The sequence below is a fragment of the Maniola hyperantus genome, chromosome 26 (genome assembly GCF_902806685.2).
Source record: "Maniola hyperantus chromosome 26, iAphHyp1.2, whole genome shotgun sequence".
Taxonomy (NCBI): Eukaryota; Metazoa; Arthropoda; class Insecta; order Lepidoptera; family Nymphalidae; genus Maniola; species Maniola hyperantus.
In genome coordinates, this window is record NC_048561.1 from 3,571,777 (window position 1) to 3,583,856 (window position 12,080).

The 12,080-nt window shown below is 40.5% G+C and overlaps 1 protein-coding gene across 2 annotated transcripts in view; it reads left to right on the plus strand.

Moving 5' to 3' along the window:
* Nucleotides 1-12,080, plus strand: part of ATPCL (ATP-citrate synthase) — a 56,017-nt gene that overhangs the window by 1,968 nt on the left and 41,969 nt on the right. Inside the window, exon 1 of one of the 2 annotated variants that reach the window (XM_069507440.1) lies at nucleotides 5,054-5,206. The exons of the other annotated variant lie outside the window; for it this stretch is intronic. The gene's annotated coding sequence lies outside the window, so the exon portion shown is untranslated. Of the gene's footprint in view, nucleotides 1-5,053; nucleotides 5,207-12,080 lie in introns of those variants that run through there. 2 annotated transcript variants of the gene reach the window in all.

The window sequence follows — 12,080 nt, forward strand, 5'->3', positions numbered from 1 at the left end:
CACATTAGGGATACTTCTACAGGTATTTATTCTCAGGGATTATGGTATACCACGAGGTCTTAGTTTGGGGCCACAGACCACCACCTATAGACACCTAATAGCTGAACACCCCCGCTCGCCAAGCTTAGGCATTTGCTTAGCATAAAAGTCGACCCACGCCCGTTCAGTACCCTCATTCCGCACATTGTTTTGATTATGTGACTTTTAAGTCCACCAATCACAACAAAGCATTCTCCCCTGTCCCCCGCCAACATTTTACGATTTTTGTTTCATGCAAAACCTTGTATATATACAAGGTTTTGCATGAAACAAAGTACTCGCGTACTCTGGGAGTTGAATTCTCTGTGTTTGGGGCGAACCACTAGTTATGTCATAACATAATATTATGGTTCCTGTAGGTATACTGCATTATGGTTACTCTTGTATTTGTAGTGGTAAAGAAAAACCATTTTCCTTATTATGTAGGTGGGTCTGACCACAAAATACCCAACCTTGTTATGATTTCCTTTGGTTAGTCATCAAAATGTAGCCAGTTTCCTTCATTTTAATGTAGGAACATAATATAAATTATCTTTTGCCTCCTGTGCTCCACTAATAAATAAATAAAAGTATTTTTTACTAGCTGACACCCGCGACTTTTAAATTTTTTAAAAACCCGTGGGAACTCTTTGATTTTCCGGGATAAAAAGTAAACCTTCACAAGTGCTTTCGAATCGTCGGATGCATCTACCACTGGTTCGGAATGCATTTCCTACCGAGAAGAACCAGCAAGAAACTCGGCGGTTGCTCTTTTCAATAGCATCATTTCGTAACATCATTCATGTTCTTCGTAAATTCATCATGACTCTCTCCCGAGGTCAACCAGAGGTCGGCGCTGAGCTTTACACCTCTTCCGTGATATCCATACAGAGGACGGCTCGACATTGGCGCGACATTGCTAAGGTCGCGGCTATCTGTCCAGAGGTGAGAGGTCGGCAAGTGGTCACGCTACTAGAGGGTATTGCATAACTGTATAGGGCATAATAACTTGTTAAAAATCATCATCATCATGATCAACCATTTAACCGATTTCGTCCTTGACATTTGGGTATTTAATTTTTTTATTACTTTACTAGCTGCCCTGGCGAGCTTCGTTCCGCCTGACAGTCGATTCAAATTTTTTAAATTTTTCTCTCCATAAGAACCATCCTCGTACTTCAAGGAATATTATAAAAAAAGAATTAGCGAAATCGGTTCAGCTGTTCTCGAGATTTGCGATGAGCAACACATTTAGTGATTCATTTTTATATTATAGAGATTTAAACTTTAAAAGATAAGAATTTCGAAGATAACAGACAGACAGACACGCTCTTGCATTTATATTATGAATGGATAGATTTCTCGCAGACGTGTGTCACCAAGCAAATTAGTATTGGGTAGAGACGAGCATCGAATAGAGTTATTGTATGCTCGTTTAGGCACTTTACAGCTATTAGCAAGCCTTTGTTAGTTTTCTTATAGACGAGCGGTGATAGCCCAGTGGTTAGGAGGCGGCCTTCTTTTCGGAAGGTCGGGGGTTCGATCCCGACCTCTAAATTTTCGTAGCTATTATCACTTACAGTACGCGGCCGAAAGTAATGTACATCGACCTAATGAAGGAGATAGCAAATTTGTAGAGCGTTGTTCCTGTCGTTGAGACCGAAAAAAACGTTATATAATATGTATGAGTGACAAAGACAACGCTCTACAAAGCCGAAATGTCATTGTAAAGGCCGTGAGGTACATCGTGAAGAATGAGCCTGAGAGTTCTCCGTAATATTCACAAAGGTGTGGGAAGTCTGCCAATCCGCACTGGGCTAGCTAGCGTGGCAGACTATGGCCTAAACCTTTTATTTGTGTCGTAGAAGTTGGCCTTGACTAGCTATAGTATAAACGTGCCCTTATAAAATATACGAGAGTATAATGCGTACAAAATGAGTTCTCACGCGCCGTTTTTTATGTGTCGACTGTCATGTCAAAAGTACGATTATAGTCTTAGAATAAGGACTGTTAGAAGTAGCCCTATTGTGACACTTACTGTTAGAGCGAGATAGCTAAATGCATTTAAGCTCTTGTTAGAACGTGACAAAATGATTGTTTTGTCCTTATCACCGCGGCCACTTTTTTTGTTTGCCAAAATGTATTTGTACGTGAGTATTTGGCAAACAACGTGAAGTGTAGAAGGAATGACATTTCACAAGTAAGAAAATCTGTTTGAGCGAGAGGGACTGAGGGGGCCACGCTTGTTGCAAATCTGGACATATCTGTGATTTTAGTCCTTATTTTATAGGTGAACCGTACTTTTGACAGACATGACAGTTGACAGAGTTAAAATGGCGCGCGAGAACTTATTTTGTACGGACTATAGGTAAAGTACGCGTTTCACCTAGTTAGCCTATTGTTTCATTGATTTTATTGTCTCCATTTAGAACGTGGCATGACGATGCAGAACATTATGTTGGAAAAATAATGTGACAAACATTTTATTTAGGTCTCGTAGGATTCGGCCTCCCGCGTCGCCTAGTTACCATCGGGAAAAGTTTTACCCGCTGCTCGATTGCGGTAGAATGACAGCTACAATGTCACGATCGCAATCACCTCTGATTGGATGATGCTCGCTCACTATTGGCTACAATGCATTGTTGCACCAAGAATCGCACAAATTCAGCCAATCACAACAATTGAGATTGTAATAATGATTGATGCAGGCTTTACGCAATCGCCCTACGGGGCCTCGATTGCGGTAGAATGACAGCTACAATGTCACGATCGCAATCACCGCTGATTGATTGACGCTCGCTCACTACTGGCTATAATGCATTGTTGCAACAAGAATAGCACAAATTCAGCCAATCAGGTCGACCTTCAGGTCAATGAGGAAGTTTCAGGGCAACGTTCGATAAAATTTTCATAGATGGCGCTGAAAACTGCCACCACTAAAGACGAAAAGTGATACCTATATCTATATGATCTATGCTTTAGGTCAAGTCAATCCTTACGTTTCTTCACCGATGCAAAATTAATTAATTACTTCTATTATAGTTCACAGATTTTGTGGCGAAGAAACATAAGGAAAACTGCAGTGCACGCTAGCTGTTACTCTTCATCTATGTCATTGATTGACACGACAAGACCTAAACATTAAAGCATAGATCATATAGATATAGGTATTAATTTTCGTTTTTAGTGGTGGTAGTAATTTAGCGCCATCTATGAAAATTTTATCGAACGTTGGCTAGAAACTTCCTCATTACACATTGGCCAACTCTGTCCGATTAGTCAGAGTGCATTGGTCCATAGTGTACAGGAGTCATTAGAAGAATAAAATTACTTATTAATAAAATGGTAATTACCTACTTATGAAATAATATTTAATGAGCATTTTAATCACCGTCTACCTGGATAGGTAGGTATGTTATATCCATACTAACAATAAATACAAATCTCTGTCTGTCTTATTACATTTTCACAGCCCCGAAAGCTACAAAGATATATATTATGCATGTATTATATTATGTACATAATATACACCTTCCTCTTAAATAACTCTATCTATGTGTTGTCTAACTATTGCAGTAGGTACTGGCACCGATTCCGTTGTCTTTCTCTTAACTAAATTTAGAGTAGGTATCTGCATCCTTTTCTTTTTAACAATGCTAAAAAGGGACAGAACATTTAACATTTAAAGACTCTAAATTTTAGTGCACGCTACAAATTTAAACAGTAGGCTCGCGACTGTGCGCCAAAATCACGGGTTTTACCATCTAAAAATTAAATTTAAAACTGTCAAACTGCGTCTGTCCTTTTCATATTACATTAGTAAGAAGAGAATACTCTAAAATTTGGTTGTGCTCAGAATCAGTACCACTATCTGTTATTTACAAACAAATTTGCAAAATAAATTTGATTTGGTTTGATTTGATTTAAATCCACGCGGACGAAGTCGCGGGGATTATCCACATCCAGTGCCTAATAACTAATTTGCTCTTTCTTTATGTAATCAAAAAACTTGCATAAGTAATGCAAGTTTAAATCCTACTTACTTATTACAAAATAATGTGAGTAGGTGCATTATACGTAACGACTTCAAATTATAACTGATTATATACCTAAGCACCAAGCTGTGATAGCCTAGTGGTTAGGACGTCCGCCTTCTAATCGGAGGTCGGGGTTCGATCCCGGGCACGCACCTCTAACTTTTCGGACTTATGTGCGTTTTCATTGATTAAATATAATTTGCTTTAACGGTGAAGGAAAACATCGCGAGGAAACCTGCATGCCTGAGAGTTCTCCATACTGTTCTAAAAGGTGTGTGAAGTCTACCAATCCGCACATGGCCAGCGTGGTGGACTATGGCCAAAACCCTTCTCACTCTTGAGAGGAGACCCGTGTAGTGTAGTGTGGCGATGCCATGCCCCTTTGGTTTAATAAAAACCGTACCCAAAGGGTACAACGGGACCCTATTACTAAGACTCCGCTGTCCGTCCGTCTGTCACCAGGCTGTATCTCATGAACCGTGCTAGTTAGACAGTTGAAATTTTCACAGATGATGTATTTCTGTTGCCGCTATAACAGCAAATACTAAAAAAAACAGAATAAAATAACCATAAGGCTCCCATACAACAAACGTGATTTTTTTGCTGGTTTTTATAGATGGTACGGAACCCTTCGTGAGCGAGTCCGACTCGCACTTGGACGGTTTTTTTTTTGAGCAATCGTGTAAAACCTGAGATTTTGAGAACATTAGCTCTTAAATCCTAACATATTATTAGTTAGGTAGGTACCTATAATGCCAATGAACTTAGTCTGACCTTGGTCATACAAGGCTTACGTATAGACTATGATAATTGATAGCTGTACACACACACACGTTGGAATAAACCCTAAAGCATTGGCCAAACACGCTTGCCAAACGTGACTATTCACTATAGGCCATTAGATACTGTCAAAAGACAAGATCTCTACATTCTGCACCCGTACGAAACGTCATTCGACGTATATCGTACATCGTAGTGACGTAACAACAGCCACGCTATCAGCTCCTTCCAGTTCCATTTTCAAGTCGAGTAACCAGTTGTCCGCTGGCAGCCGAGGTGGTCGGTCGTGTTTAAAAAAACCGCGAGTGATAAAACCGTGCTGATAAAAATTCCTATTGGATTTCACATTGCTGGGAGCACGCTGCTTGGATGTGAGTGCTTTATATTTTGTGGTATACCTATATCTATACTAATATTATAAAGAGGTAAAGTCTCTTCAAAAGAGAGCCTCAATATCTCAACGGTTAGAGGAGCGGACTGAAATCCGAAAGGCCACCGGTTCAAACCCCGCCCGTTACACTATTGTCGTACCTACTTCTAGCACAAGCTTAAGGTACGGAACCCTAAAAATTAGAGATCCCTACGAAAATTGTAATACATATTATGTCGAAACCGGAGCAGGTCGCTAATGGTAAATAATTCATATCTGGCTGAGTTACGTTATATTAAAGTGTATATTGGATGTTGGTGGCGAAAATACGCCGGTTACGTATTTTATTAAGTAAAAACACGTTAAGTCAAAAGCGGCCGTATTTGAGGGTTTCACGCTCGTTTTTATAGTTTCGTACCTCAAAAGGAAAAACGGAACCCTTATAGGATCACTTTGTTGTTTGTCTGTTAAGAAACCTATAGGGTACTTCCCGTTGACCTAGAATCATGAAATTTGGCAGATAGGTAGGTATTATAACAGACATAAGCTAAAAACCGTGAATTTGTGGTTACATCACACACAAAAAAATTAAATTGTGGTCATGAGCTAAATGATTAGTGTTTTCAATTTTCAAAGTAAGTTAACTATATCAAGTGGGGTATCATATGAAAGGGCTTCACTTGTACATTCTAAAACAGATTTTTATTTATTTTTATGCGTAATAGTTTTTGATTTATCGTGCAAAATGTCGAAAAAATACGACTGTAGAATGGAACCCACGATGCGCGAGCCTGACTCGCACTTGGCCGGTTTTATAGCGCAGAAAATTCTGCATCGATCTGTCTTGGAACTGTGCTTCTAACGTTTGTAGTTTTTGAGATATTATGTACCTATCGTCGGTCCATCGTGCTGGAGGGCGTCCCACACTACGCTTGCTTAAACGCGGTCTCCACTCAAGGACTTTCCGGCTCCAACGGCCATCGCCTCTACGACAGGCATGACCTGCCCACTGCCACTTCAGCTTGCTAATAGTGTGGGCTATGTCAGTGACCTTGGTTCTCCTGCGGATCTCCTCATTTCGGATCTTGTCCCTCAAGGAAACTCCTAACATAGCCCTCATAACGAAATCATAACGATATAAAGAGGCTGGCGGGAAGTGGCTGGATGAGGAAGGCTGAGGACCGGGTGTGGTGGCGCTCTTTAGGGAAGGCCTATGTCCAACAGTGGACGTCCACAGGCTGATGATGATGATGATGTACCTATCACTTCCATCCATCCTTCCATACTAATATTATAAATGAGAAAGTGTGTGTCTGTCTGTCTGTCTGCTAGCCTTTCATGGCCCATCCGTTCAACCGATTTTGATGATATTTGGTACAGAGATAGCTTGGATCCCGAGGAAGGACAGGCTACTTTTTATCCCGGAAAATCAAAGAGTTCCCATGGGATTTTTAAAAACCTAAATCCGCGCGGACGAAGTCGCGGGCGTCATCTAGTAATATTATAAATGCGAAAGTGTATTTGTTTGTATACCGTATATAATATATACCGTTTACCGTATACGTACGGTATACGGTATAATATTTGCATTTGTTTATTCAACTGCATCACTATCTATGTGGCTGCGATGTCGACTGCGTGAATTAGGAGTTTAATTTTAAAAATCCTTTCTTAGCTGATGTCTATTTATTATTGTTGTACCTACTTTCACAACAATATAATATATAAATAAAATAAATAAAATCTTTTTATTAAAAGCATCTATGGCTCAATTTGTTAGTAGACAGATTTACTTAAAAACTAATGTTAGTAACTAATAATAAAATTGTGGGAAAAAGACAGTTTTTAATTTTAATTTTATTATTTACATTTACAAATGTGGCCTCACCAACACTTGAACAAAGTGTTCAAGCATTGGTGAGTCCATTTTGCTCGCAAACATGCTCAGGATGCAGTTGGTACTTGAGCGCAGCCTTGTCAGCAGTGATGATGACTTCTTCCGCATTACTGCAAAGAAGTCATCAGTCTGTTCATCTGCGAACATTCCAGACGCTGAACAGAACCGCGGCAAGCCCAACAACATCCTGAACCCATTGTTATACTGCACCCTTAAGGTGTCTATGGCCTTTTTCGAATAGTTGACCCACAGGCTACCCGAGTAGAAGTTTTGGCAGTAAGCCTTGAAGAGCGTTATTTTTGCCTCTTTACTACATCGGGTGAACCTGCGGGCCAGCATATTACACCTGACTGCCAGGGCCCTTCTCTCTCTCTCGATGTCGACATGATCTTTAAGGTCCTCCGTAACATAGTGACCCAGGTATTTAAATTGTTGCACACGTGTGAGTGTAGCGCCGTTCAGCATAATTTTTGGCTCATATGTCACCTGCTTACGAGGAGCCTTAAAGATCATGTACTGACTTTTGGTCACGTTGTACATCAGACCATGTCTAGTAGCATATTCCTGGCAGGTTAGAAGTAACTCCCTGATTGAACCAGCCGTGGGACCCAACAACACCATGTCATCGGCATAGCTTAGGTTGTTCACGCTAATGCCGTCTATCCAACAACCAACTGGCTTGCTGCTGAGCTCCACGATTAGCTCGTTCACATACAGATTGAAGAGCTTCGGCGAGGTCAACCCCCCCTGCCTCACCCCGCACTCCAACCTGTATGAATCCGAGAGCTCCCTCCCCCACCTGACATTATTTACCTGATTTGCATACCAGAACTGCATAACATTAAGCAACTCCTGTTGCACCCCTGCTTCCTCCATCTTTCTCCAAAGTATATCATAAGAAACTAAATCAAAAGCTTTGGAGAGATCGAGGAAACAGGCGTACACAGGTGTCTTTCTCCTTGTATAATATTGTACAGTCTCTTTTAAGGCTAATATTGCGGTCTCAGTCGATAATCCAGGTCGAAAGCCGAACTGAGCATCGTGAAAATCGAGTGTTTCGCTCAGCTTTCTATCAAACAGACTGTCCAGAACCTTAGCTATAATAGTCGCAAGTGATATGGGCCTATAATTGGACTTATCAGAAAGATCTCCAGTTTTATTTTTTGCGATAGGGACCACTATAGTTCTCATCATGTCACCCGGTAGATACGTGTGACTCACGCAGAGTGAATAGAACATTGCTAGTACCCTGGGTAAGTGAAAACCTGCGTACTTCAAATGTTCGATGCTCAGGCTGTCGTGCCCAGGCGACTTTCCTCGGGTCATTTTTTGAATAGCCTCTGATACTTCCTTGGTAGAAAAACGCAGTAATTCCTTGTCACGATTTATCTGAGCATCGAACACTTGAGTCGACGGCCCCAGCGGTGACGATACCCTAAAGTGGTCCCTGAACAGATTTGCTATTTCTTTCTGCGTGCTACACCCGGCGACACTCACTGGAAGGCTTGGTCGAACACTCAGATTGTTTGTTGACTTCCAAAATCTGGAAAAATCTCTAGCCGATCTGTGCGAAGCAATTATGTCCATCTTTATTTGGTCCTGATGATTTTGACACCATCTTAACCGACTTCTAAATATTTTACGGCTGTCACACATCTCGTCCCAGACCCTTCCAGACTTCGGTTTGTTATATAACAACCATGTTTGGTATTTCGACCGAGCCTCACAGTGCGCGGCCCGTATGTGCTTGTTCCATCCAACTATCGGGCCCTTTTTGCTACACTTATTTACCCTGTAAGTTTCAGTCGCAGCGTCAGAAAATATGTTCACTATTTCTTTGTACATATTCTCTAGTCCTTGTCTGTGTTTAGGATCCGCACATATTTTACCTCCACACGACACAAACATCTCAGGGAAACAAATAGTTCTAAGTTTGCTATTGCAATAGTCATGATACCCCTAACCTGTTCATCTGATCTATGACCCCATGTGATTTTATTATTTAAGTCATCTCCAGAATATATTTTCGGCACGATTAAACTCATATCACACTCTAATAACAGCGGGAAGTGGTCCGACCAATAGGTATCATGACGTACGCTAACATTTAAAACATATACATATAACATAATATGTTTAATCATATATTTTTAATCGCGATTAACGGTTAAATTTTTAATCGTTAATCAGATTAACTATTTGCCAACATTGTTACGAACCGTAGGTGTTTAATTTTTTATTTTTTACACTTGCCGCGTTTTAGCTAATAGACACCGTATACTGACTAAACAACTCGATTTTAGTTTTACTTTAAAATAAACCGTGTAAGTCTGAATGTGTGTTGATTAAATATGGAAATCTATACGTGGAAACCAACGAACGGAATCCATAATTTTTGAATGAATTTTCGCGCCTCCGTCAGTCATGTGGCGACCGGCGACCACGGACGAAGCGACGACGTGTAATATTTTCACGTTTCCTTTATTTAAAAAAAGTTATTAATAATATAATGAGATATGTATTTTTAGGGTTCCGTACCCGAAGGGTGCCAACGGGACCCTATTACTAAGACTCCGTTCGTCTGTCGGGAAGTTTGTATGAAAGTCTATCTTTTTAAAATTACATCGATGAAAATTGGTATATATGTACATTGTACAGGCTTTCGGTTAAGAATAAAAATTAAAAAAAGTAGTGAACCGGCGATGGGTTGACGATGAAGAATACTAGTACGTATCTCACAGGTGTTACTATGTGAGGTATGTATGGGAGTTATTTGCAAATAACTCAAACCGGCTCTGTTCCAAGTTTCTTGTTACGTCGGACGTCAAAGTTCATCAAGTTGGTAGCACTGTAGGAAGGAAAATAAAATCAATATTGCTCGTCCGGTTAAGGTATAGTGCATTCAAAATAAACTGGCGCGATTCCACCTGAGACCGTCATTAGCAATAACAATAGGATTACTGCCATGCAAACAATAGAGGGTAATAAACCAAACACTCATAGAGCCCATTCATTTTTAAAGGAGCCGGTTCTTATTGCTAATGACGGTCTCAAGTGGAAACACGCCAGTTAATATTGAATGTACTATACTATACTATACTATGTGAGGTATGTAATATGTATGAGAGTTATTTGCAAATAACTCAAACCGGTTCCGAGTTTCTTGTTACGTCGTACGTCAAAGTTCAAGTAAGTAGCACTGTAGGAAGGAAAATAAAATCAATATTGCTCGTCCGGTTAAGGTACCTATTTTTAGGTTCATGATAATCTTAAGAGGCAAAAGGGCACTGCACTGCCTACATTACCGATTTATACATATAAAAAACCGGCCAAGTGCGAGTCAGGTTCCCGCAACGAGAGTTCCGTACTACAGTCGTATTTTTTCGACATTTTGCACGATAATTCAAAAACTATGATGCATAAAAATAAATAAAAATCTGTTTTAGAATGCACATGTGAAGACCTTTTATATGATACCCCACTTGATATAGTTATCTTACTTTTAAAATTGAAAATTCTAATTATTAGTTCATGACCACAATTTAATTTTTTTTTGTGTGACGTAAGCCTAAATTCATGGTTTTCAGATTTTTCCCCGAATGTCTGCTATAAGACCTACCTACCTGCCAAATTTCATGATTCTAGGTCAACGGGAAGTACCCTGTAGGTTTCTTGACAGACAGACAGACAACAAAGTGATCCTATAAGGGTTTCGTTTTCCTTTTGAGGAATCATCATCATCAACCGATAGACGTCCACTGCTGGACATAGGTCTCTTGTAGGGACTTCCACACGCCACGGTCTTGCGCCGCCTGAATCCAGCGGGTCCCTGCGACTCGTCGTGGGATCGAACCTGTGATCTCCGATTAGGAGGCGGACGTACTAACAACTAGGCTAGTGTAGATATTGTATGTAACATGCAATATTTTTTTCGTTTCACGAACGCAACGCGAGCGTTGTACCCAACCGCTTCCGGTTGTAAAAGGAGTTGCTAACCTTCGGTATTGTTTCCTTTCACCGTTGCTGACACACTTAGGCTGGATACATACTGATAAACCGCCACGCACGTGCTCCATTATCCACGGAAAGAAGTCAGTGTTACGTAATCCCATAAAAATGATAGAGAAAAAATCTCAGTGTGCGTAAACGGGCATTAAAATGCTCTCTGCGGCGTTTTACTCATTTCTGAGGGTCGAGAAATAAATGATTGACTCATATGCACTGGGTGATGTGTTTAGTATGTTTTCAGCTGAAAGCTTATTAGATGTAAACTAGCTTATATGCTCGCGACTTCGTCCGCGTGTACTACACAAATATAAAACCTCTATTTCATCCCATAGGGGTTGAATTTTCAAAAATCCTTAGCGGATGCCTACGTCATAATAGCTATCTGCAATCTGTATGCCAAATTTCAGCTTGATCCGTCCAGTAGTTTGAGCTGTGCGTTGATAGATCAGTCAGTAAGTCACCTTTTCCTTTTATATATTTAGATTTTTTAGACCTCCTTACTTGACCTGACCTTGTGAGTCACCTACGAACCAGTGTTGGCATTAATCGGTTTCAGTCAGTCAGTCACTTTTTCCTATTATATATTTAGATTTAAGGACGACATTGCATTAATCAAATATAAAACAATCCAAAAATAGTCCCAAGTTCGACCTAGGTTTGATTTCCGATTGGCTAAATTTAGAAATTGTCCTTTAAAATGCTTTTGCCTTCGACTTCTTATGCTGACACGATCAAGTTTACCGTCAAGTGATTGGTTGTAGACTTCAACCTGGTTCCTCCGTCACCTTTCTACTATCGTACCGCAAGGCATCGCCAAGGTCTGCGCCCGTACGTAGTCGAATCACACGAGTAGATAATAGACCAGAGGGGAAGCTTCACACTAGCTCACGCACAGCACGACGTGCCACGGATGCTCCGTATGCGCCCAGTTCGATGGCAAACTGCGCTTGAGTGAGTGAACCTACAGCCT